The sequence below is a fragment of the Myxocyprinus asiaticus genome, chromosome 42 (genome assembly GCF_019703515.2).
Source record: "Myxocyprinus asiaticus isolate MX2 ecotype Aquarium Trade chromosome 42, UBuf_Myxa_2, whole genome shotgun sequence".
NCBI classification, from domain to species: domain Eukaryota; kingdom Metazoa; phylum Chordata; class Actinopteri; order Cypriniformes; family Catostomidae; genus Myxocyprinus; species Myxocyprinus asiaticus.
Genome location: NC_059385.1, coordinates 13,064,159 through 13,086,500, shown reverse-complemented (window position 1 = coordinate 13,086,500; position 22,342 = coordinate 13,064,159). Strand labels below are relative to the sequence as shown.

The following is a 22,342-nucleotide window of genomic DNA, read 5'->3' as shown; positions in this document are numbered from 1 at the left end:
CTGATCATTCTTTTAGTGTAATCTTTTTAAGTTATTGATTACTCTGAATCATCCTAACTTTCATTATCCTTTCATTCGGGTCCCGATTGTTGCTCAGAGTCATATATCGGCCGATTAATTACATAGATCTCACGAACACAAAATAGCCAGTTCCGTTCATAGTCAGCGGTTGCAGGGTTTACTAATATCATCTGGTTTGACTGCCTACTGCTTGCTCATAAACAGATGATAGTTTTATTTAGTCACGTTTCATACAACTTGCTAAGACGGTGATAAGCAGTGACTGGTAGTCTTACGTGGTTTTCTCCTATTCATAAGCTCGTGTAATGATCATTATACTGGACATAAGTTTGCGGTAACAAAAGGCGTCCCTCGAATCTACAATAAACAATTTCGGAGGAATACAGAATAAATCAAAAAGTAACAATTAATTTGACAGGTAGGATTTAAAACATAAGTTACAAAATCAATCAAAGCCAATTTCACACATGATCAGAATAAACAAACATTCCTAAAATAAAAGACAAATCAAAGAAACATACCTGGTAATGGAAAACTACACACAGCAATTGTGTGGGATATCTGACTACAGACTCCCCGATTCCTTTGTCATCTCTCTTTAAGTACCAGACGATTCTATTGTTATTTCAGATGTGTGTGTGTGATGTTATTCAGGATTTTGCTTTGAAACTTGTGATTAAGTAGGTCGTTTGATGTTTACAAAGAATGCATCTAATCTGCATACAGCATCTGGTTCCCGATAGAATGCAGTATTTTACTAAGTTCTTAAATCTTACTTGTGATTTGACTTTGCTGAAAGGGAATGAGACCATTTTACCAGTTGCACTGAGACCTCTTGAATGATACCAAACATGTATGATCCGAAAACCTTTTACATTACAGAACAGGATAAGTCATAACTTAGTTTTTGGTGACCCGAAAGTGACCTGAGGTGAGAGAGGGGGCAGATGTGAGTGAGATTTTTGTTTTATGGTCCTTGCTCTGTAGGGTGTGTTGTCTCAGGTGGAGATGCTCTTCTGTGTGAGAGTTTTATGACGTTGGTTCTCGCAGAGTTCTTTGACTTTTACCAGAAATAGCGCCTTTTGGCCGTAGACATTCTGGTGCTAACCTTACAGCATAAACAGTTTTTATGTCATGTAGTAAAAATAAAAGTAAACATTTCAAATTACTGTCCGCAGCACAAATGAAAACTGAATTACAGCATATTTTTCTTCCCCACTCATCTGTTATTGATTATGGGTGGCAGGTTGATGGCCAAATATCACAAATAGATGCATTTTAGTTACTTTGAGTCTTTATTTATCGATGGTGAAGCTATGAGAAACCTGAAAAGCTCTGATACCTATCATTGCCTTCACAGCTGTAAGGTTGGACATGTTTTGAGAACTGATAATTATGTTTATTTTAAAACAGATATGGAATCTAGTCAGAGTCCGCACTATCAAGAATGTGTACATACTGCAGAGACAGGGGAGGTTCAGACAGCTTTTCTAGGCACTCAAAGTGCTTTACATAGTATAGGGGGACTCTCCTCAACCACCACCAATGTGTAGCATCCACCTGGACGATGCGACGGTAGCCATAGTGCGACAGTACGCTCACCACATACCAGCTATTGGTGGAGAGGAGAGAGTAGAGTGATACTCCCAATTAATAGATATTAGGAGGCCATGATTGAGAAGGGCCTATGGGGGAAATTTGGCCAGGACACCAGGGTTACACCCCTACTCTTTATGAGAAGTGTCCTGGGATTTTTAATGACCACAGACAGTCAGGATCACGGTTTAACATCTCATCCGAAAGACGGTGCCTTTTTACAGTATAGTGTCCCCATCACTATACTGGGGCATTAGGACCCACAGAGACCACAGGGTGAGCACCCCTTGCTGGCCTCCTTAATACCTCTTCCATCAGCAACCTTAGTTTTAACCAGGAGGTCTCCCATCCAGGTACTGGCCAGGCTCAACCCTGCTTAGCTATAGTGGGCAACCAGGCAAGAGCTGCAGGGTGATATGGCTGCTAAGGTCTGCAGAAAGGTTTCAATCACATACACCTATGTTTCTTTATACATCCCCCATGTCCCCCTGCAAAATATGAATGAAAAAGTAAATATGGAATACATAACATTTTATTCAGTTTAGCGCAACAGAGAGCCAAGGCTTTTTGACATGCACTTTTTCGTCATAAAATACATACAGTGTCTTATTTCCTACCATTGTCTTTTGATTGCCAAACAATTTTTATGTCTGGCTTGTCAGGACCAAGTTGTTTGATGGCCTGTTTGATTGAATTTGCAATAGAAACTACAAGCTGTTATACACGTTCATCGATAGCGCTTGCCATTTTCGCAATCTGTCACAATGCTGGCGCGCACTAATACTAAAGTAACCTTTGCTTTGGCTCTACATTTATGGGCAGATGAATTTCTGCCCCAATGCATCTCAATGAAGGCTTGTTGCAGTTCCATATTTGACCACAGATTTCCATTGGAAAAATGAGGGGCACTGTGGAGTTCAGGAGGGCAGCAGTTTCTTTGCCCCACATGCACGCAGATCTGTATTAAACAGTGTACTGTGTAACTGACGTTTCAGATACATTATGACAAAAAAACTTGAATTCAAATTTATTCCAGGCCTGCTTTTAAATACACATCAGCCACAACATTAAAACCACCTGCCTAATATTGCATAGGTCCCCCTCGTGCCACCGAAACAGGGCCAACCCACATCTCAGAACAGCATTCTGAGATGATATTCTTCTCACCACAATTGTACAGAGCAGTTATCTGAGTTACTGTAGACTTTGTCAGTTTGAACCAGTCTGGCCATTCTCTGTTGACCTCTCTCATCATCAAGGCATTTCCATCCACAAACAGCCACTCACTGGATGTTTTTTGGTTTTGGCACCATTCGGAGTAAATTCTAAAGACTGTTGTGTGTAAAAATCCGAGGGGATCAGCAGTTACAGAAATACTCGAACCAGCCCGTCTGGCACCAGCAAACAACCATGCGATTATCTAATCAGCCAATCGTGTGGCAGCAGTGCAGTGCATAAAATCATGCATATATGGGTCAGGAGCTTCAGTTAACACCAACCAAGAATGGGGGAAAAAATGTGCCGTGGCATGATTGTTGGTGACAGATGGGCTGGTTTAAGTATTTCTGTAACTGCTGATCTCCTGGGATTTTCACACACAACAGTCTCTAGAATTTATTCCGAATGGTGCCAAAAACAAAAACATCCAGTGAGGAGCAGTTCTGTGGATGGAAATGCCTTGTTGATGAGAGAGGTCAACAGAAAATGGCCAGACTGGTTTGAACTGACAAAGTCTATGGTAAGTAAGATGACCGCTCTGTGGTGAGAAGAATAGCATCTTGGAATGCTATTCTGAGATGTGGGTTGGCGCTGTTTTGGCGGCACGAAGGAGACCTACACAACATTAGGGTGTATATCCACATTTTGAACTAATTTACAGGGTAACAAATAACATTATTGGCAGTTTATAGTATGGATCCATGTTTACAAGTGGAAGAATATTTGGGTGGGGCTCTGCCTATATATAGGCTACTTTATATGTTCACGAATATTATATCTAAATTCGTGTATTTTGGTGGACATGGAACTTTAAATCCGTTTAAAGAGGGGCACATCCCATATTTAATACTCAGGCCAGATTTAGGAAAATACTCCAATGTGTTCACTCATATCCATGCACTCTGCAGTGCTGGTAAACATGATATGAAGTTTTCTCATGTATTTGCGTGAGAGAGCACATATATTGATATTTCACACTGTGCTGCTATCATAAATAACACACTCTACCATGTAACTGAGTCCATTTCTCTCATACATATTAAACATTAGCTTTATGTCCTAGTAGCTGAGACTTTGCAGTAGCCATGCAGGTCTACACTGGTTTCAGGTTCAGGTTGATCAGTCCAGTAGATTCTTTTTTCTTTTTTCTCAATGTATTTTCTCTCAAATTATGCAAGTGATTGTGGATACATGTTAAATATCTCATTGTGGAAAAAATAAATAAATAAAATAAATAAGGATATAATTCAGGTTGGGTTATATAACGTACTTGGATGTTCATGCTAAAATTCATTCAGAGACATACAGAAAGAGTGGTCTGCATATTATGGCAGTATTTCAACCATAACACTGCTCTCCTGGTATTTTCATTAATCCTTCCCCATCCTTCCCCCTGTTTGAAAACTACAACAGACAGAAAGTGTGAGGGAGAAAGAGAATACAAGATGAAACACTCTCTGCCATCTGCTTCAAAGGGCTAATAAAAGCAACATCGTCACACTGTTAAATTATGCCTTTTAATGATTGTGAATGTGCAGTGATATTAGTAACGCTGGATTCTCCACATCAGCCAGAAGAGTGACGACTCAACTTTTAGCCTTTAAGATGATGCAAAAAAAAAAAAAAAAAAATAGCAGTACTTTTTTCAAATGTATTATTCACCTACAAAAAAGGTTTCAAATTCTGAAAAACAGGTTGTGAACATTAGCAAGAAATAATTGAAGACATACCATTGACTTTTTGAAAATGTAAAGGGTAACTGAGGTAATGCGGCAATAACGCAAATTAAGGTCAGTTATTCTGCTTGTACCAGTTACCACATTCATGTGTTTATCTTGAATTTTTTTATTTTTTTTTATTCTTATTCTAAAATACTTTTTCCTTTCCAGTTTAATTTGCATAGACAGCTTTTAGTAAGCCATTCTGTAGGTTGATTTACAAAAAAAAAAAAAAAAAAAAAGTTTAAAATCAAAACATTGCCCAAGCCAGAGAGAGAGAGAGAAAGAGAGAAAGAGATAAATGGTGATGTGATATGCAACTGATTTACGGTCAGTAAACTTGGAGCTACTTCATTTCTGTGCAATAATATTAAACACTCTTGAAACATGTGTCTACCACATGAACATGATCCACAGAATCAATCAGTTCTAATAATAAAAGCCGGAAATCATTACTCTAACTTCGAAAAAGTTAGAAAAATGTCTAGGTTTCCTTTTTTTTTTTTTTTTTGTCTTTTCTACCCTGTGCCTGCCCATGGGGCATCAACACCACATGTCAGACACCTAAAAGACTTGTCAGTCAAGACAAGCACATGCTCGTTTTCTTTCATTTGAATGCTCTGTCTGGAATTGTGCTGTTTTCCACACTGCACAGATGCCAGGATGTAGCAAACCTGAGCCATATAGGAAATCTCACACCATAAATGCCACAGTGGGACTGCAGTCATTGAAGATGGATGGATGGGTCCTTGGATCCACATAAGGCATGCAGCAGTGCGGAGTGTAGCCAACCGAGAGCCAACAGTGTTGACGTGCAGCTTTTGTGTGTCTGTCTCATTTTACAATACATCAGCGGTGCACAATGTGTCACAGAGCTGTCGGCACCATCCATCCATCATGCCCCGTCACAAAACCATCAAACCCCAGAGATGGGGCGTCATCACAGGGGCCACATTAATCCCCAGCAGCCTGCCAACACCTAATGCAGGCGTAAGAGTGATAATAAAATCATAACAGTATATCAGACGAGCTTCCTCCACACCTGGGATCTGCCGTGAGATTACAGATGTACTGACTGACTTTATTTTCCCTCCCAGTTCTTTTGGGGTTCACTCGTGAATTAAATATTTGCACGTTTCATCCTCGTTTTCCTGTCTTCCTTTCACACTTTTCTCATATGCATGAATTCAGTAGGATTTCCTAAACAGGAAGGTGTGAATTGGATCTTTTCTGGATTCATAGGTGGTAATCATGTTATTTTGTCTGGATTTGGAGTGGATCTGTTTAAACATTTTTGAGACAGTCAAGTAAAATAATTGAAGATAGTTGTGAAGAGGGCATATGAGGGCATAATTTTTCTAACCTTTTAAAACACAAACTGTATCTGAATCTGTTTACAACATTTAAGTTTAGTTAAATTCAACCTTCAAACTCGGAACTTGTTTTTCTTTACGAAATAATAAGCATTGTACAAAAACAACAACATCAAGTTTAAAAAATGACAAAAAAACATTGACTAAAAGAAGGTTACGTCCATAACACTGGCATGTCTTATCTCAATTGACAATGCGTTATTAAATAAATAAGTACAATCGAGGCGCGAGTTAATCCATCAGATCATAATTAACCAACAGCAGCTTTGAATGCTTTTTAACCAAGTGCTGAGTGCAGCTTTTAATGTTACGCGTCTTGTGCCCGTAAGCAGCTGTGGAAGACAGCGGCTGAATCTTTGGATGACACACAGCGAATGTCGCCATTTCCGTGAGTTAACAAAACCCCACATGAAACACAAGAGACATGTGGATGTAAAGTGCAGCATGGCTTTCTCACATTATATGATGTGACTAACAACTAGTTGTCCAGTATGGTTCAGTTCACACAGCAAAGGTTTCAGAAAATGGGGTTGTAAGTCCTGAAACTTTGTGGGTGTCAGTCACTGATCTATATATAAAACTGGACTGCTCATAGAATGCTAAACTGCCAGCAGTAGGTGAGTGCTCTGGCGGCCATCTTACTATTCCCTACCGACAGAGGGCATCGACTGCCAACGGACGAAACTCTCAAGATGTCCCGATGTGCTGCGTTTAACTGCGAAACAACGTTCACTAAAGGATGTGGCAAAAGTGCCCACAGGTTGTAATTTATACAGACTATGTACCTATTAAGCACAAATAAGTCGTTATCCCCATGTAAAGTGGGCATAACAATCATAATCTTTAATAATCAACAGTAAAAATACAACATCAAAGTGTATAAATTACCTCTTTTTTAAAGCAAAAGTATCCAATAGTAACATCTGCAGATTGTTGCTGGATGCAGCGTTTCTCTGCCTTCATAGAGCTTTAAAAAAGTTATAATCAATGAGATCAGTGATTGTTAATAAAAACGACTAGCTTTGTGTTGATATTGTAACTAGACAGTACCTCTTTAGAATAAATCCAGAAGAACCAAATATAAAAATTTAGTATATTATATATACACACAAGTTCATATGCAATATGTAGTATATATATGTGAATTTACCTTTAATTAATGGAATTATTCCATGCATTTGCATTCATTTCTGGAATATGTACATGCCAGCTTGTGAGCATTTAATCACTGGTCAATCAATAAATCAATATTTCAACAATCCCTTGATCTATTAAATCATAATCAGTAAGACGTTTATTGACATGTATGCACACTTAAGGGAATCATACATACATATTTGTTCAATAACAGAAGCTTCCAAGTACACACAAAAATTTAATTATTAAACTGAACAATACAATAATAATTCAAAGATATGTGGGGACAAATCTGCTAATGGATTTAATAACAATCCCACAGCAAGGCAATTTAAGTCAGATTTCAAAAGAATGGTAGCAAAACATGCCATCAGAGCTAGTGGCAACTGTTCTCCACTGGATAGCACAGTGGTACTGGAGGCAACACCTTCTCATATGCTAGCATTTTGGCAAAGTGACGTTCAGCCTGAAACAGAAGACACAGAGAAAAACATCACTGTAAATCTTCCCAGCTTGTCCATGTTCAAAGAGGCTGTGGTGGGGTACATAGCAAGCTTTGTAGTTAAAACAACTATGAAGAAGATTCAGAGCACTACCTGTTTATCAGCACTCAGTGTCGAGAGCTCTCCCCAAGATGAACTTGGACACACACTGATCGACATGAAGTCCCGAGGTGGACTTATTAGACTGTCAGACAGTGTCCTGAAAGTCTGCAAGACAGCTGAGAGATTTATTCAACAGCACACACTCACAAGGCCCATCTCTGAATTTGACCACAAATTTAAATCCAGGGTCTCCACAAAGGTTCTGGAACTCCATGGTGGTTCTGCATTCAAGGAACTTGAGGAACACATGTTCAACCTAGAACCATACAACAATCACATCTTCATACTCATAAAGTGCATTGCTGGAAGCTACACTAGCATCAGGCTCCACTTCATTGCAAAGGAAACGTGTGCTGCATCACACTCCAAACGGCTTAGGAAAACTCTGGCAAGCTTGTACTGCAAAAAAATCTGTAAGATATAAAGATCAGTTCCTACTGCCAGCAACCCTCTCTGCAAGAGCCAAGCCCATCCCTTGAAATTAAAATTTAAAAATAATCATCTTTTTTTATAACAATACGTAAAAAAATAAATAATAATTATTAAAAACAAAAAAACAAAAACAAAAAGAAAACGTGATGAGAAGTGTATTATACATATATTAAAAGGGATAGTTCACCTAAAATGTAAATTCTGTCATCATTTACCCAACCTCATGTCCTTCCAAACCTTTATGACTTTTTTCTGTGGAACACAAAAGATGATATTTTAAAGAATGTTTTTGCTCACCATTTACTTTCCTTATATGGAATACAAAATATCTTATTTTGGGTTCTGCAAAAGAAAGTCACATGGATTTGGAAGGACATGAGGTTAAGTAAATTATGACAGAATTTACATTTTTGGGTCAACTTTTCTATTAACATTAAAAGTTATAACTGTCAGAAACAGTAATTTTATAAGACTATTGTTATACTGCATGTTGTAAAAGTATCTACATTGCAAATAAAAACAGATAGTATAATCTTTTTTACTCAGCTATTGTTGTCTATACTCTTACCTGTTAAAACAGCTCTTCAGTGAAGCCAGGCTGACAATTGTCTCCTCATACATCCTCCTGTTGCAAACCAATTCCGGTTGTATCTAACATTCAATGGGATGATTATTGAAATCCAAACTGCAAACTTACCTTGTTTAACTTCTACAATATCCTTGTGCTCCTCGTGAATTCCAATTGACCACTTTAGAAATTATTCCTGCGAGTTGGGCCGTGTTCAGGCCTGCACTGCAAAAAGTACAAATAACACGCAGAGAATTAATGCAAGCCCACATTATATTCATCAGTTGTATCACCGGTGTTGATCTGTAAGTAGATATCCAACTTGACCAAAAAAAGCTAACTTGGTGAGCTACTGTTATTCATTGTGGTTATTTTCCTAAGCTAACATTAGCTACATAGCTAATATTCATTTAGCCTAAGAAAATAACCACAATGAATGTTCAACGTAAACAAAAGTTACAAAGCATAATTATGTCTTCAGAATAAATACTTTAAAGCCTGCAAAACATATGTTTGAAAATGTCTACTGATATCTTACCTCAGTTTCTTAAGCTTGTTCCTATTGAGGTAACACGTACTCCGCTCAAAGTAATGCTGCTGCAATAAAGAGTAACATAACACACTCACACTTAGAATAAGAGTTAGAGTCCAAATAAATAACTAATTACATGTATAGGAAGATTGCATTGTGATGCTGTATATGCTGACTTTTTTTTTTTTTTTTTTTAAGTGACTGGATGGGTAAAAATTACTCACCAAAAACAGATGATTTCCCATTAAGACCCAAAGGGAGTACAGAATGTTAGGGAATACAAAGATGGTGGCTTCACCGTTGTGACGTCATGAGCAATCCAGTTATATATATATATATAGATCAGTGGTGTCAGTTCAGTTATAGAATGTGGTTGCCACTCTCATAAATAACCAACCTGCATGTGAACAGAATGGTATTAAGCACTCAAACACCGGACTGATGACTGCATTCTCCTACTGTGTGAACGTGGCCATAGTTGTGCTCAAAAGATTGCATACCCTGGCAGAAATTGTGAAATTTTGGCATTGATTTTGAAAATATGACTGATCATGCAAAAAAGATCATGTCTTTTATTTAAGGATGGTGATCATATGAAGCCATTTATTATCACATAGTTGTTGGCTCCTTTTTAAATCATAATGATAACAGAAATCGCCCAAATGGCCCTGATCAAAAGTTTACATACCCTTGAATGTTTGGCCTTGTTAAAGACACACAAGGTGACACACACAGGTTTAAATGGCAATTAAAGATTAATTCCCCACACCTGTGGCTTTTTAAATTGCAATTAGTGTCTGTGTATAAATAGTCAATGAGTTTGTTAGCTCTCATGTGGATGCACTGAGCAGACTAGATACTGAGCCATGGGGAGCAGAAAAGAACTGTCAAAAGACCTGCGTAACAAGGTAATGGAACTTTATAAAGATGGAAAAGGATATAAAAAGATATCCAGAGCCTTGAAAATGCCAGTCAGTACTGTTCAATCACTTATTAAGAATTGGACAATTCGGGAGTCTCTTGATACCAAGCCAAGGTCAGGTAGACCAAGAAAGATTTCAGCCACAACTGCCAGAAGAATTGTTCGGGATACAAAGAAAAACCCACAGGTAACCTCAAGAGAAATACAGGCTTCTCTGGAAAAAAGACGGTGTGGTTGTTTCAAGGAGCACAATATGACGATACTTGAACAAAAATGAGCTGCATGGTCGAGTTGCCAGAAAGAAGCCTGTACTGCGCCAATGCCACAAAAAAGCCCGGTTACAATATGCCTGACAACAACTTGACATGCCTTACAGCTTCTGGCACACTGTAATTTGGAGTGACGAGACCAAAATTGATCTTTATGGTCACAAACATAAGCGCTATGTTTGGAGAAGGGTCAGCAAGGCCTATAGTGAAAAGAATACCATCCTCACTGTGAAGCATGGTGGTGGCTCACTGGTGTTTTGGGGGTGTGTGAGCTCTAAAGGCATGGGGAATCTTGTGAAAATTGATGGCAAGATGAATGTAGCATGTTATCAGAAAATACTGGCAGACAATTTGCATTCTTCTGCACGAAAGCTGCGCATGGGATTCTCTTGGACATTCCAGCACGACAATGACCCTAAGCACAAGGCCAAGTTGACCCTCCAGTAGTTACAGCAGAAAAAGTTGAAGGTTCTGGAGTGGCCATCACAGTCTCCTGACCTTAATATCATCGAGCCACTCTGGGGAGATGTCAAACGTGCGGTTCGTGCAAGACAACCAAAGACTTTGCATGACCTGGAGGCATTTTGCCAAGACGAATGGGCAGCTATACCACCTGCAAGAATTTGGAGCCTCATAGACAACTATTACAAAAGACTGCATGCTGTCATTGATGCTAAAGGGGGCAATACACAGTATTAAGAACTAAGGGTATGCAGACTTTTGAACAGGGGTCATTTCATTTTATTCTTTGTTGCCATGTTTTGTTTTATAATTGTGCCATTCTGTTATAACCTACAGTTGAATATGAATCCCGTAAGAAACAAAATAACTGTGTTTTGCCTGCTCATTCATGTTTTCTTTAAAAATGGCACATATATTACCAATTCTCCAAGGGTAAGCAAACTTTTGAGCACAACTGTATACAACCCCAATTCCAAAAAAGTCGGGACGCTGTGTAAAATATAAATAAAAACAGAATGCAATGATTTGCAAATCTCATAAACCCATATGTTATTCACAACAGAACATAGAAAACATATCAAATGTTTAAACTGAGGAAATGTGCAATTTTAAGAAAAAAATAAGGTAATTTTGAATTTGATGGCTGCAACATGTCTCAGAAAAGTTGGGATGGGGGCAACAAAAGGCTGGAAAAGTAAGTATTACTAAAAAGAAACAGCTGGAGGAACATTTTACAACTAAATAGGTTAATTGGAAACAGGTCAGTAACATGATTGGGTATAAAAAGAGTATCTTAGAGAGGCAGAGTCTCTCAGAAGTAAAGATGGGCAGAGGTTCACCAATCTGCAAAAAAACTGCATCTACAAATTGTGGGACAATTTCCGGATAATGTTCCTCAACGTAAAATTGCGAAGACTTTGAATATCTCATCATCTACAGTACATAATATCATCAAAAAATTCAGAGAATCTGGAGAAATCTCTGTGCGTAAGGGACAAGGGCGAAAATCAATATTGGATGCCTGTGATCTTCGGGCCCTCAGGCGGCACTGCATTAAAAACAGGCATGATTCTGTAATGGAAATCACTGCATGGGCTCAGAAACACCTCCAGAACTCATTGTCTGTGAACACAGTTCGCCGTGCCATCCACAAATGCAGGTTAAAACTCTATCATGCAAAGAAGCAGCCATATGTGAACATGATCCAGAAACGGCGGCATCTTCTCTTGACCAAAGCTCATTTAAAATGGACTCTGTAAAAAACTGTTCTGTGGTCAGACGAATCGAAATTTGAAATTCTTTTTGGAAACCATGGATGCGGAAACAGAGGAGAGGGACCATCTGGCTTGTTATCAGCGCTCAGTTCAAAAGCCTGCATCTCTGATGGTATGGGGATGCATTAGTGCCTATGGAATGGGCAGCTTGCACATCTGGAAAGGCACCATCAATGCTGAAAGGTATATACAGGTTTTAGAGCAACATATGCTTCCAACCAGACGATGTCTTTTTCAGGGAAGGCCTTGCATATTTCAGCAAGACAATGTTAAACCGCTTACTGCATCTATTACAACAGCATGGCTTCATAGTTGTCACATATACCTTGTTGTTTGTATTGACTTTTATGTTGAAATTTTGGTTTAGTTTCCTGTTCCTTTTTCCTGTTAGTTTTGTAGTCCTTTGTAGTTTCTTTTCATGATTGGTTTTCCCCTGATTGTTTCCCCAGGTGTTCCTAACCCCTTGTTTCCCCTTGTGCATTTAAGCCCTTGTTTTCCCCTGGTTTCTTTGTCAGTCTTCATCAGCATTATGCTGTGCTTTGTTCCCTGTGTTTTGTTTCATTATGTTCTGAGTTACCTGGTTTAATTTTCTTTTATTAAAAAAGGCTGCAGAGAAAGACTGACCAAGAAATGGATCTAGCGGCCATTAGGATTCTATTCCTTGAGCAAGGGGACCATCCAGTTGAGGATCACGCCCATGAGTTTTTAGAGCTGGCAAATGTAGTGCACTATACAGACCGCTCTCTGGTGGTTTTCTTCTGGGCCGGTCTGAATAGTGCACCAAGGGAACTCATGCCTCCGGTTGATCCTCACCGGACGCTCGGCGATTATGTGGAGAAGGCTCTGGAACTTAGCAGTTCCCCTTATACAGTGGATTATGGTGGGAATCCCGGGCCAAAACCTGCGTCCATGGCCCCTGTCTCGAAGCCTTCCACGGCCCCTGTCTCCAAGTTGTACGATCTGCTACTGATGTCGGTGCGTAGGTCCATGAAGACCCTACCTCAAAAATTGTCAGCGCCCACGCCTGCCACGGTCAACGAGCCAATGGCCACGCCTGCCACAGCCAACAAATTGCCAGCCTTGTCTGTCCCAGAGCCAGCGTTGCCAGCCTCATCCATCCCAGAGCCAGCGTTGCCAGCCTCGCCCGTCCCAGAGCCAGCGTTGCCAACTTCGGCCATCCAGAGGTGGAGGAAGAGAATAAAAGTTTCTGTTCCCAAGTCTCTTCCCATGTACACGGCCACAGAGGTTGTTCCCGAGTCTCTGCCCATGCCCACGACCACAGAGGTCGTTCCCGAATCTCTGCCCATGCCCACGACTACAGAGGTCATTCCCGAGTCTCTGCCCATACCCACGACTACAGAGGTCGTTCCCGAGTCTCATCCCATGTTACGCGACCATGGAGGTCATTTCCCATTCATCCAGGACTCTTTGTCTCGAGCCTCTCATGGCACCGCCTTCCACGGCTTGGCCGCTCGAGCCTCCCACGGCTCCGTCTTCCACGGCTCTGCCCCCAGTCTTCCACGACTCCGCCCCCAGATACTATTTCCCAGGCGGCTCTGCCCCCAGAGACTATTTCTCCAGTGGCTCCGCCCGCTTCTCCAGAGACTATTCCTCCATCAGCTCCGCCCCCTCCCTCAGAGACTAATCCTCCTGCGGCTCCGCCCGCTCCCCCAGAAACTATTCCACCTGCGGCTCCGCCCGCTCCCCCAGAGACTATTCCTCCTGCGGCTCTGCCGCCTGACCCTGTCCCTGTCCTGCGGCCACCTCCCAGGCCTCCTGACCCTGTCTCGTCCCTGCAGCCGCCTCCCATGTTTCCTGACCCTGTCTCGGCCCTGCAGCCGCCTCCCAGGATTCCTGACCCAGTCCCCACCTTGAGGTCATCTCCTTGGTCTCCTAGCCATCCGTCTGATCTGCTCTGGTCTCCCTGGTCGCCTGGCCATCCGCCTGATCTGCTCTGGTCTCCTTGGTCTCCTGGCCGTCTGCCTGATCTGCTCTGGTCTCCCTGATCTCCTGACCATCCGCCTGATCTGCTCTGGTCTCCTGGCCGTCCGCCTGATCTGCTCTGGTCTCCTGGCCGTCCGCCTGATCTGCTCTGGTCTCCTTGGTCTCCTGGCCGTCCGCTGATCTGCTCTGGTCTCCTTGGTCTCCTGGCCATCCGCCTGATCTGCTGTGGTCTCCCTGGCCTCCTGGCCGTCCGCCTGATCTCCTCATGTCTCCCTTGTCTCCTGGCCGTCCACCTGATCTGCTGTGGTCTCCCTGGTCTCCTGGCCACCCGCCTGATCTGCTCTTGTCTCCTTGGTCTCCTGGCTGTCCGCCTGATCTGCTCTGGTCTCCCTTGTCTCCTGGCCATCCTCCTGATCTGCTCTGGTCACCTGGCTGTCCGCCTGATCTGCTCTGGTCTCCCTGGTCTCCTGGCCGCCTGCCAGATCTGCTCTGGTCTACTTGGTCCTCCGAGACTGCAGCATCACCCTGGGTCTCCATCCCTCCGGCTCTGCCTTGGTTTCAAGCCTCCCTGATTTTGCCTTGTTCCTCTGCTCCCCTTGCCCCTTGTGCCCCCCCAGAACAACCTGTTTTTTCCCCCACACCCCATGGACAATTTGTTTTTGTTTTGTTTTTTGGAGAGTCTGGTATCCGCTCCTTAAAAGGGGGGCTCTGTCACATATTCCTTGTTGTTTGTATTGATTTATTTTGAAATACTTGTTAAGTTCCCTGTTCCTTTTTCCTGTTAGTTTTGTAGTCCTTTGTAGTTTCTTTTCATGATTGGGTTTCCCCTGATTGTTTCCCCAGGTGTTCCTCATCCCCTTGTTTTCCCTTGTGTATTTAAGCCCTTGTTTTCCCCTGGTTTCTTTGTCAGACTTCATCTGTATTATGCTGTGCTTTGTTCCCTGTTTTTTGTTTCATTATATTCTGAGTTACCTGGTTTACTCTTGTTTTATTAAAAAAGGCTTCATTTAGATCCTCATTCCTCTCCTGTCTCGTCACAGTAGTAGAAGAGTCCGTGTGCTGAACTGGACTGCCTGCAGTCCAGACCTTTCACCAATTGAAAACATTTGGCACATCATGAAACGAAAAATACGACAAAGAAGACCCAGGACTGTTGAGCAGCTAGAATCCTGTATCAGACACGAATGGGACAACATTCCTCTCCCAAAATTCCAGCAACTGGTCTCCTCAGTTCCCAGACATATACGGACTGTTGTTAAAAGAAGAGGGGATGCTACACAGTGGTAAACATGGCCCTGTCCCAACTTTTTTGAGACTTGTTGCTGCCATCAAATTCAAAATGACCTTATTTTTTCCTTAAAATGGGACATTTCCTCAGTTTAAACATTTTATATGTTTTCTATTTTCTATTGTGAGTAAAATATGGGTTTATGAGATTTGCAAATCATTGCATTCTGTTTTTATTTACATTTTACACAGCGTCACAACTTTTTTGGAATTGGGGTTGTAACACACTAAACATTCCATGTCTTCAGAAGCAATATAATCACTTTGAATAATTTAAATGTTCTTTTTGGGTGGACTATTCCTTTAACAATTCCATGCATCATAACACCACCCAATGCATTGAGATTTAATGGAAAGATTTATATGAGAGGAGTTGTTTCATTGTATGTGTAACTGGTAATGTATCACAACAGAGTATGCATGCATTAAAAATTACTCAAAAGATTCTTGATACATGACAAAGGACACTTATGATAAACCTTTTTCAAATTATTATTTTTTATATTAACCTTACAGGCAGCACCAAACTACATCAGTCCTGATGGATCTCCTTAAGCCACTAATAAACGTATAATATACTGATGACACTCTATACTTCCATTTGCCATTAACAAACATATACCGTAGGTAGGCCTAATTCTTAACAGATTAGAAGCTAGTTCATCACCATTTAAATTTAATTTGTTTGATCAAATCAAACTTTCAGGACATTCAAAACTACATTAATGCATTTTCAGTTTTAACTGTCTATTAAGCGTTGCATATAATATAATAATGCTAGATGGGTTATTCATTAAAGTTATAAAATGTTAATATATTTTATATGACAAAAACTACCACAAAGAAGCATGTCCCTATGAACATATGCGCCAGACCAGTGGTTCCCAACCTTTTTTACCTTGAAGCCCCCTCTACTTATATATAAGTGTACACATACAGAATATTACCGCCATGGATGCGCGCTCTCCCTCCTCACGTGCTATGGGTTTGTTTGTATGTGCTCGCGAGAGAGCGCTATCATCGATGGCCGTTAGAAATGCAAAATGTTGAATATAATACAGTACAATGATTTTTTGGAACGTGCATTGCCATTGATTTTGCATTACCGCAATAGACATGACACTTTTTAAATTTCTAGCGGTTGACATTTCTTTTACACATTGATGCAGAGCCATGCAGCTGCTTGGTGGTATCGTTATAAAGCATCAAAAAGGTATGCAATTTTAAGAGGTTTTTATAGTCTTGCAGTGCATGGTTATGATGTTATAGAATTTTCATAACTATTGAAGATCCAAGAAAAAGAAACCCACGAGCACTTACCAACGTGACAGCCAGCACACCTGCGTAGAAGGAGAATACTGTAAGTTTGATGCATGTCATCCTCACGCAGTTGTGCAAAGAGGCTCTTATCCACAATATTCTTAACGATTCCACTGTATTTCACAAGGTGGGCGGACTTTCCGGTTGGCTAGAGGAAGTGCATTTTGTGTGTAGCTGGTCACTACCTGCTTGCGTGTCATGCGGTTAGATTCTTGCTTTTTAAATGTTGTAAGATGTCTTAAAAATTTCCCGGACAATATGTGCATTTAATGGTTATCCTAATAATCAAGCAAAACTAAAGTTTTATCTAAAACAGCAATGTTATGATCAGAAACCACTTGCAAAGCACAGCGCTCCTGTTCCAGATGCTGCTTCTTCCATCGGCTGCCTACAGAAGGATTGACTTAGGAACATCTGTTTGAAAAAAGCTTGGAATAATTTGTTTGTGTGCTCTTTTCACTGTATTGGCAAGAAGTCAACAGCAGGGATTACTTATATTATTCACCGTTACGGTCCGGCTACGATAGACAACCAGAAACAGAGCGCAATGAGTTACATAAAAAATAGCATTATTGTGCTAACAGGTGTGTGTGTACATGTGCTGAAAGTTAATTAGAAATTTTGAGAGTTTGTTCATTTCTATGTAGCATCTTTTTTGTGAATGCTTCACATGTTTTGAAATGGCATTATTACTGAATATGAAAAGGAACGGTGTTTTACCTGAACTGTCTGTGAGTAGTGATGATGTTTTCAGCTGTTTTCATGCTGTGATGCTAAATGGATAAATTCTACAGTGAAAGACCATAATTATTAGAGGAGACATGTACAGTAGTGAGATGTTTTATCACATTTGAAATGAATTGCATTATGATTTTCCTCTGCCCTGTATTTTTCCTGTCTGCAATTCACTTTCTTTTGAGTGTCTTTGCAGAATGTGCTTGTCTTCCCTTAAGGGGAAAGGGTGATTTGGAAAACAGTGTGGACATTAATTCAGTATCAATTAAATGTATTTGTACAGTGCTTTTAATAATACATACTGTTTTATAGTTGCTTTACAGAGAACATTGAACTTTTGTGTACAATGTTTATTATACTATATATGTCCAAATAAATGTGTTTATTTGTATTGCATGTAGTTCTTTTTGTATGGTACAGTTTATTGTGTGGCTGCTAAGATATTGTTATTTCCTACACAAGAACAATCTATCAACAGGATCAGTTGTTCAGTCAACACTAACACATTTCATGTTGGTTATAGCATTAAGATACAGAGATTAAGTATGTACTGTAAATTGACAATTATAAAGCTAGATTGAGTTTATTACATGTCTCCCGCAAAATAATTGTATTTTATCTGAAAACGACAGCATGACAGTATTATTGCTGAAGTCCTGTAATACATGAGCATCCTGCTGTCTGGACCTCCCCTGTATCTGCAGTAAGTGCATAATCTCGGTACAACAAACTCTTCAGGTTCTGACTAGACTCAATATATGCTTTACAATGACCATAATTATCTACAGTTCTCAAAACATGTTCAATTTTACAGATGTTAAGGCGCTAACAGGCTACATAGCTTTTCAGGTTAGTCTGCTCAGGTTCTTCCATCAATGGATTAAGTCTCAACAAAGTAACTAAAATGCTTCTATTTGCGATATTTGGCCATCATCCTCAAACCCACAATCATTAACAGATGGTTGGAGAAGAACAATATCGCCTCGCTATAATTCTGTGATCATATGCTCTCAAGTTTCTCTCATTTATTAATGCTGCGTTAGTACATAACATAACAATTGTTTACACTTAACCGGAAGTTCCACCCACATCGCCCACAAAGCATCAAGGGACTCAGTGACACTAATGTCACCCCCCCAGTTTGAGCACTGCCAATAACCCAATATTAATTAATTTATGTATTGATTCAGGTCTTTGTAAAGGCAATAGTAAATAGTTCACAGCATCAAAGTGAGTATGTTATGAGACATATCAAATTTTTCTCTTTTCAAGTGACTGTGATAATCGTTTGCCTCAATTTTGATTCACAGTCTCCACAGTTTTCAATCAAATTACTGTCAAATTTAACAGTTTGTTTTACAAAAACATCAGATAAAAATGCCTTGCAATGTCAATATTCCTTCCAGTGGATGTACAAATATTATCAATTCCCAGTGCTGGGTGGATTACTTGTGAATTGTAATCAGGTACTAATTACAAATTACATTACAAAAAATGCAATCAGTAACAATCTCGTAGATAATTTTTTTTAGGTAATCTAATCCGATTACTTTCCGATTACTTTTGGATTACTTTCAACCTATTTCTATTTTATTTTTTTAGTAGGATAATCATTTTAATATAAAAATGCAAAGAGAAGGAAAATGTATCCATTCTTTATTACTAACAAAATGAGCCTCACAAAAAAGTTTTTAAAAAGTGCATTTAACATTACAGGTGCATCTCAATAAATTAGAATGTCGTGGAAAAGTTCATTTATTTCAGTAATTCAACTCAAATTGTGAAACTCGTGTATTAAATAAATTCAATGCACACAGACTGAAGTAGTTTAAGTCTTTGGTTCTTTTAATTGTGATGATTTTGGCTCACATTTAACAAAAACCCACCAATTCACTATCTCAAAAAATTAGAATATGGTGACATGCCAATCAGCTAATCAACTCAAAACACCTGCAAAGGTTTCCTGAGCCTTCAAAATGGTCTCTCAGTTTGGTTCACTAGGCTACACAATCATGGGGAAGACTGCTGATCTGACAGTTGTCCAGAAGACAATCATTGACACCCTTCACAAGGAGGGTAAGCCACAAACATTCATTGCCAAAGAAGCTGGCTGTTCACAGAGTGCTGTATCCAAGCATGTTAACAGAAAGTTGAGTGGAAGGAAAAAGTGTGGAAGAAAAAGATGCACAACCAACCGAGAGAACCACAGCCTTATGAGGATTGTCAAGCAAAATCGATTCAAAAATTTGGGTGAACTTCACAAGGAATGGACTGAGGCTGGGGTCAAGGCATCAAGAGCCACCACACACAGACGTGTCAAGGAATTTGGCTACAGTTGTCGTATTCCTCTTGTTAAGCCACACCTGAACCACAGACAACGTCAGAGGCGTCTTACCTGGGCTAAGGAGAAGAAGAACTGGACTGTTGCCCAGTGGTCCAAAGTCCTCTTTTCAGATGAGAGCAAGTTTTGTATTTCATTTGGAAACCAAGGTCCTAGAGTCTGGAGGAAGGGTGGAAAAGCTCATAGCCCAAGTTGCTTGAGGTCCAGTGTTAAGTTTCCACAGTCTGTGATGATTTGGGGTGCAATGTCATCTGCTGGTGTTGGTCCATTGTGTTTTTTGAAAACCAAAGTCACTGCATCCGTTTACCAAGAAATTTTGGAGCACTTCATGCTTCCTTCTGCTGAAAGATGCTGATTTCATTTTCCAGCAGGATTTGGCACCTGCCCACACTGCCAAAAGCACCAAAAGTTGGTTAAATGACCATGGTGTTGGTGTGCTTGACTGGCCAACAAACTCACCAGAACTGAACCCCATAGAGAATCTATGGGGTATTGTCAAGAGGAAAATGAGAAACAAGAGACCAAAAAATGCAGATGAGCTGAAGGCCACTGTCAAAGAAACCTGGGCTTCCATACCACCTCAGCAGTGCCACAAACTGATCACCTCCATACCACGCTGAATTGAGGCAGTAATTAAAGCAAAAAGGAGCCCCTACCAAGTATTGAGTACATATACAGTAAATGAACATACTTTCCAGAAGGCCAACAATTCACTAAAAATGTTTTTTTTTATTGGTCTTATGATGTATTCTAATTTTTTGAGATAGTGAATTGGTGGGTTTTTGTTAAATGTGAGCCAAAATCATCACAATTAAAAGAACCAAAGACTTAAACTACTTCAGTCTGTGTGCATTGAATTTATTTAATACATGAGTTTCACAATTTGAGTTGAATTACTAAAATAAATGAACTTTTCCACGACATTCTAATTTATTGAGATGCACCTGTACATGAATGAAATAAAAAAGTAACTGTAGTCCGATTATGAGTATTTTAAAATGTTATTTAATCCAATTACAAGTACTTGATTTTTGTAATATGATTACGTAATACAGGTTACATCTGTATTACAGAAACGTTTCTACTCAGCACTGTCCATTCCGTTTCTGAGAATATTTTGCCAAAAACCGCGCCGTTCACAGCTCTTTCCCATTCATTCCTATGGGAAGATCTGCAAAGCATGTCAGAGCGAGCCATGATAGCCAAAGGGGTGGAGATTAGCGAGGGGTCAATTAGAAAATTACAATATTGATTAATTGCAAATATAGTATTATCAAAATATCAAAATAATAGTGCAAAACTACCTGTTTTTGAGGTTTTAAATGGAGTTTAACCACAGGACGTCAAATTTCGAAAATGGTTTTATGTCTACCCACCATCATGTCAACTGCCTACGTCCTTATAAAAATAGGGTTTTCAAAATGGGATTAAAGTCCACTTTTCCATTTCACATGCTGATAAACAAGTGCACGTAAGTACTATACACATTGGAAAGGCCTACAATTTAATGAAGTGTCTCATTTTATGTTTTGCAAATGATAAAAACATTGACATGGAAATGATAACAAAATACAGGAAGGATAGATAAATAGTGAACATTGTGGATCTTTGAGAGTCAATGATCACTGAAGCAGTGTTGAGCCAAACCAGCCCCTGAAGGCAAACATTATAGTATTATCCCAAGTCAGTAAGGATCTCGGGTCTTCCTTGCATAATCTCAGCAAGTATCTCTTTTCTCTGTGGCCACACACAGAAAAAGATTATTTTAGGGGATGCTGGTCCAAACGAATATCCCTTGCCTGCAGCATTCCACTGCTGCCCCTGGCGACAGGATTATGGGCTGTCGCCACACTCTTTCTCTCCATCACCTAAGGAAAAGCGAAGAGAAAATGCAGCTCCAATTCAGGGCCCCATTCACACATGCTGTTTAGGACAGAGAAAAGATGAGCTATGCAGTCTCATCTTCCAAAATGGCATTACCACCTTCTCCTTAATCCCTCAAATGGACCTGCGGGCAGTCGATTTGCAGCCACCGAGCTGTGAAGGGAAGTAATGATGGCTTATTGACCTGTTTGCAGTTTGAGCAACAAGGCCAGCAGCAAATGCAAGAGTTCCTATTTCTCACGTGTCTGCCAACAACGCCAGCCTCACATAGACTCACATAAATTTCAATAAATGTTGATTTTTTTTAGACCTGTGTGTCTAAGGTAGTTATTACATTAGGAGTGATTACCAGACATTTTCGCTACATCTCGCAGCCTTTAGCAGCCTGTAATTAAATGGCACCTAGATGGTTTCATTCTTCATGGTTACGGAGTATTGACTTGTGATGTGTAATTTAGGGGCAGAGCTTTAACTTTATGGACAGTAAGTAAATGCAAAGGTTTTTGAAGCTGGGTGAGGAAAAAAGTTTCACATGTTTATGAAACCGCATACCACACACTATATATATATATATATATATATTCATATATAGAATGTAGAGACTGGTTTGAGCTGACAAAATCTACGGTAACTCAGATAACCGCTCTGTACAATTGTGGTGAGAAGAATATCATCTCAGAATGCTATTCTGAGATGCGGGTTGG

The 22,342-nt window shown here is 40.0% G+C and overlaps 1 protein-coding gene and 1 long non-coding RNA gene across 2 annotated transcripts in view; one reads left to right on the top strand and one right to left on the bottom strand.

Moving 5' to 3' along the window:
- Positions 1-22,342, top strand: part of ntm (neurotrimin) — a 467,252-nt gene that overhangs the window by 239,691 nt on the left and 205,219 nt on the right. The gene's annotated exons all lie outside the window — the stretch shown is intronic.
- LOC127432440 (uncharacterized) lies at positions 8,689-16,770 on the bottom strand. The gene is made up of 4 exons (XR_007895747.1): positions 16,679-16,770; positions 9,425-9,597; positions 9,207-9,265; positions 8,689-8,893 (listed from the first exon to the last, which is right to left on the bottom strand). It is a non-coding gene; the product is annotated as an uncharacterized LOC127432440 (long non-coding RNA).